The sequence below is a fragment of the Ciconia boyciana genome, chromosome 1, assembly GCF_034638445.1.
Source record: "Ciconia boyciana chromosome 1, ASM3463844v1, whole genome shotgun sequence".
Taxonomy (NCBI): domain Eukaryota; kingdom Metazoa; phylum Chordata; class Aves; order Ciconiiformes; family Ciconiidae; genus Ciconia; species Ciconia boyciana.
The window spans coordinates 87,827,870-87,833,869 of NC_132934.1; positions in this window are offsets into that span (position 1 = coordinate 87,827,870).

Here is a 6,000-nt window from a genome sequence, read left to right on the forward strand (position 1 = left end):
CTTTCACATTCCAAGTGAGGATGACTCAAATCAAGATACTTCTCCATAATGAATCATGAAGGCTTGAAAGGTTTGGTGATCATGTCATTGCAAGCTTAGCTGTCGAGCTTTGAAGCCTGCATCCTGGGGATGAGAAATATTGCAGCTTCTCTGTGCTCAATACATTTTCCCTGCAGCGTGTCTACAGGCCTGCCAAATGAAGAACTAACTTAATTATGGCATATGAAAATGGCTATGGCTATGGAGGAGGAGGTAGCACAAAAAAATCATAATAAACAGCTCTTCAGCCTGTTTGGGATAGGTCTAAAAGCTAGTTGTAAAAATCTGAAGTTAGTCAAATTCAGAATAAAAGCTAGGTATACGTTGCTAATCCTGAGGACAGTTGATTTCTGAAGGAAGTCATCAAGAGTTTTCAAGGGCTGAGAACCTTTTTATGAGGATGACTTATTATGCACTAAATGTACCTAGCCAGATTTGACCTCTACCTAGGTCAAAAAAGGAGCTACTGCAGGGAAACACTGTGATCATGGGGGTTCTTCTAGTAGCCAGCCCCAATGATTATGCATGCTGTATGACCACCAAGCATTTGGAAATATTTCACACATTTTTGTTAAAATGAAGGTCCAGACGCAGCAGTCAATGGGAGAAGAGAGACAAAGCTCACATCATTCTCATGCCTCTGTGGCCAACACACTTAGACAGCTGAGCATACGCTGCACTTCTCTGTGGTGGGTCCACTCTAAACTGTTCTTTGGTCCAGGCTTGAACACACACATTTTTATTGGCAAGGGCAATCAAATCTTTGGCTAGAGATCAAAATATGTCTAGGCAAGCAGTTTTGTACCAGGAAATGTAGAGTCACACTGAAAGATTTTGTAGGAACATACTGGTTTTCATTTGAAAAAATAGGTCATGTTCACAGCATCCAAGTGACTCAATCCAAAGTCAGAAACTCCCATTTTGACAAACTTGACCGCTAGATCCCTACTGCTGAGTGGGGATTTCAACACTATCCTCAAAATCTGAAACACGGACATGAAATGTCCAGCTGCTGCTGACACTGGCAGTCAGAAAACACTTTGGGACATTCCTCTGGCAAGCAATTGGAGCTATGTCACATTGCTCTAGCCAGGATGCAATATCGTCTATCGCTTGTGAGCGTGTTGTCTTAACATCTGACTGGTAACTTTTACTGACAAGGCTCTGGTATTGGCATGTGGCCCTTTGACAGCAGGATGACAGAACTTTAACCAGAGCCAGGACTAGCAGGTGACAGAGCAGTGCAACAAGTGAGTGTGTGGAAAACTGTCCCTGGGCTTTTGGGTTCACATTTCCCCTGGAAGATGGACTGGTGGCTGTTGCTTCTTTGATGCCCAACAGAAAAAGGAAGGAAACACTTTGCCAATTTCAGGTAGGGAAAGGTAATCTTCCTCCCACCACTTATGGATTCAAAAAAGATATGAAAAAACATATCAGACATTTTCTAGGCTCTCTCTTCCTGGCTGAGGCTAAGTCTGCCAGGTCCTATGGGATAAACTACTGAAAGGCAAACAATCATTGCAGTGAGATGCAGACTCTTTTCATTCCATTCTGGTTCACAAAGCCCTCCTCCTATCTGATGCCCCATGGAAATATCTACAATCATCTACAGAATGGGTGTCTGGTCTTGCGACAGGAAGAAAGACATGTGGTCTGCCTGCTGCAGAAGAGGGCTTTACACCATGACCCTCTGCCTTGACACACAACTAGCCTTCCTGTGCATACAGCCAAACAGCTGGTGAACGTGCAGCAAGCTCAGTGTTTCAGGAGCGCATCAAGTTTATTGCAGATGGGGAGGTCAAGTATAGCGTGCATGCTCTCTACATCTGCTCACAGCCCATTCACTGCCCAAGTGAGAGGACCGCTTAGGAAAGTTTCCACCTACGTGGAGAGCCGTGGCCAGAGCATCCTTGCTGCTACTCTGCCTGCCCTTTTTCCCAAGCACTGCTCAGATCAGGTAGCAAAGAGACACGTAGTCAAACTGTTCTACTATTGTCAGTCTGTTCCTTGCTGCCGTTTTTCCAAGGGCACCCTCCCAACACTGAGTGAGCTGATAGCAGAGCATCCCTGAGAAAAAGAGTGGTCTGCTCCCTGGCTGAACCACTTCACTTGTTTTGCAGTCTGCTCTTCAACCATGTCCAAGAGTAGGTAGGGCCCTCATGAATTGCTCCAGAGCCTGCAAATGGTCTGTGAGACACTGAGGCTGACAAGTGAATTCCACCACATGAGCTCTGGGTCCAGCCGGTCCCAGTGTGAGTGACACATCCCAGTGCAGCAGGGTGCCTTTGGTGCAGCTGATTGCACTTCCCTCCTTGCCTGCTTCATTTATCTACCTGGGTAGATACATCTCCCACTTAACCACCAGTTCTGTCTGGCACAGGCATGAAAAGCTATGCTGGAAGCTTCTGTTCTTAGAAGCAACTATGAGCTGAACAAAATATTTTTATACTCATTTTGATTAGCTTCTGTGCATGTTCCAGAATGAGCAGTCACAAGAAAATGAATAACAAAAGGCCGAAATTGGGTCCTCTTCTGGACAATTCAATAGGGACCCTTGTTCTGTAAGAAATAGCAGCCAAAAAGTAACTAGAGTGTTCTCCTGGGTTGCAAATTGAGATTAAAAATGGGGAAGTAATGCAGCAGTATTATTAAAGTCAATTTAAATATGCTTGCAGATAGTGTTGGCTCAGATACCCCTGTACCAGTGTAGCATATAGCACATATGAAAGCAGCTCAGAAACCCAGAAAAAAAAATGTGTGTCTGGGAGAGATTTTATGGTTAGAAAGTTTGGCACTGTTTAATTTAAGAAAGGATACGAAGGAAAGGGAAGAGAAGAAAAGATCTCAAATGATAAACAGTACATGGAGCCTGATGCAACAGGCAAGAGGTCATGGCTGACACTTGTGGGCAAAGGGAAAGAAGAGCAACCTGGAGCTTTGGCCAGTGGCCACTGCATCTGCTAGAGAGTGAGGGAGTCCAGGGGAGCTGGCGTCACTGGCACAGCAGTCGTGCTAGGGCAGAGCATTATTGTTCAGATACTACCAGGTTTGAGGATAGTATGAATAAAATGCTGCTAATCACATCTGGTAAGGCATGGACAAAACATGCTGTGTCCAGACCAAGAGCAGGCTGGGGGTCACTCCTGGGCTGAGGAGTCACCCCCAACCAGCAATGTTAGCCTTCCAGGAGAACAGGGAAGAGTCCTAGGACAGGGAAACAAAAGGAAGAATGGTCTGAATTTTCATTTCTTCAGTACTAAAAAAAAAAAAAAAAAAAAAGGAAAAAAAGCTGATACAGTGTACTGAGGTGAGGGCCAGCACAGGTGGGGCCTTGCAGACCCGGTACTTAGAGGCAAGACGTTTGAAGCAGGAAGCAGTAATTTCTGAAGAGCGGCTGCAAAGAGATGGGATGGTCTGACTACTGCTATTTAGCCTAGGGCATCCCCTTCCCTAGCTCCCTCCCCACTGGCAAAGAGACCTGAGGGACTGCATGCTCCTTCAGGGGCAGAGGTGGAGGTGGCCAGCCATGGGGTCCCCTGAGCCTGGGCAGGGAGCTGTGTGTAGGACTTAGCCAAGGTGGGACCGCGGTCAGTGACTTCCCCATTTGCTGTGGGAAGAGAGTGAGCTCGAGACCACAGCCTGCTGATTTATTACTCTGTTTTTCTGCTTTTCCTTTAATAAGGCTTTCTTTTACCTTTGGGGTTCTTTGCTTATGAAAACGGAAACCATTTTCATCATGAACAGATAGACAATGTAATTTAGTTTGCTGGGATGTTATGGAGGGGTTTGAGCTGATGCTACTGAATATGTAGGAACCACTCTTTGCCACCAGACAGTACGTGGCTGAAGTATTAAATATAGAAGAAGTAAAACTCAGATTCTTATTTCTCTTTTCTCACAGTAGGCAAAGTTGAAAGATCTAAACTGGTAAAACGGGGTTCATTTTAAAGCAGCATTTACAGCACTCAGTACTCCAAGATGTCATTCAAGAGCATGACAAGGGATTAGACAATGAAAACAAAGTTATTAATTCATGGTATAGGGTAATACTTGAATAATTTGGAACTAGCTATTCTCAGGGACAGGACACAGAATTGAAATAATATCAGAGGTGCTGTCTGTGAACATATATATGTACGTATATATATATACCTGTGTATGTATAAACACATCCCTGAGGCAGCAAACTGAGGGATAAATGTCCAAAGATGCACTGGCACAAAAAGATATCCAGAAAAAACAAAACTAAGTGTATGCCCAGCTCTTTGTAAATCTCAGTGTCAAAATTTACAACTCTCTATACTTAAATACCAGCTATAGCTGCGAATCCAAGTATGTCAAACTCATTCAATAGGAGACACAGGTCTCCCAGCTGCTTTCAAGTGCTCTCCATGCCTGAGTTTGAAAATATTTGAAGATACTGATTTCCTGATGAAGTTACTATCTTGCTGCCAGTACCCCAAGCTAATATCCTCTAGTATCATCTTTTGTTGTGGCAAATCTTCCTTCAGTTCTCTTTTCTTTAATTGGATTAAGATTATGAGCCTCTTCCTTATTAAAGGAAAGTATTATGCAGCCAAAGACTGAATTACCTGCTAATGCATGCCTGAAGACATAAAACTTAGCAAAATATAGGTGGAAATTGTACTACTAATAGAACAAATTACTGTGGTCCTGCAGTTTTCAGCTAATAAATTAAAAAGATTAAATTAACAAGCAACTGAATTAAGAAGGAAGCTTAGAATCCATTGCTATTTTTTTCGTTTGCAAATATTTTTACATTTAAAACATTATTTAGTATTAGCACATAAATTCTTTGATTATAAGCTCTTCAATGCAGAACACCTATTCCCTGTACATATATTCAGCAAATACAATTCCATAAGATTTCTTTTGCAGGAAAAATATAAAAAATAAGCATTGTCATTTCCATTTTTTTGACACAGCCCTATTTTAATCACCCTCCCCTTTTTTTAAATACTCTTTATTATTTTTTTCCCACTCTGTTTTGTAATGATCAGACATTTTTATTCTGAACTCTCTTGGAAGTGGAAGTAAAGTAGCCGCTATCTCACCTAAACTTCAGTGGGGGTACTTAAAGTGGCTCCAGGAACAGGGGAAGACGTCAGGACACCATTGTCATGGCAGAAACAGTACCTGAGGGGGGACAGAAGGTACCTAGGGTACAGTCATGGGTATTTGAAAGGCTTGCAGCAATTGGTACTGTTTTGCTAGTTGAATGAATGTTTTAGTTGTCAGACTAAATCATGCAGAAAAGCCAGAAATGTTCAATAAATCTTTGTTCTTTGGGTTAAAAGAAGCTGAATGGCACACTCATGGCATATATTACTTACGAAGCACTTCTTAATCAAACAGTAACTAACCACAACTTTAAACAGCAGCTGTTCAAGTTCATATAATAGCTGGGTTTGAAAGGATCTTGAGGGATCATGCAGCCTGTTCCTTAGCCCAAGAAGCTCTCAGCAACAGTAGTGCTGTTCCTGGCATATTTTATCTAAAACCTTTTGAGGAAGAAGACCTGTCAGGTGCCCAGGGCAGCCTACTCGAATGCTTCTCTGCTCTTACTGAGGCAAATGTTTTCCCATATCTAACTTGAATGGTTTTTGTTGCAACTTAAGCCTGTCTTCTTCTCCCATCTATCACATGCAGTCCAGTGCCTCCCTCCTCATAATCGCCTCATTTGGGATTTGAATTCACCTTCCCTTTTTCTCTTTTTTTAGACCAAGCAAACTAAATTAGTTTAATCTTTTTTCATAAAGATGCTTTCCTGAGCTCAGATTATTCTTGTTTCATTCCTCTGGCCTCTCTTCAGCATGTCTCCACATTTAGTGCAGACCAGTGCCCAGAAATGAACAAAGTGTCCTTGTTGGGCCCTTACCAGCGCTGAGCAGAGTGGTAGGATTACTTTGGTAGGATTACTAGTCTTGCAGGCTACAGCCC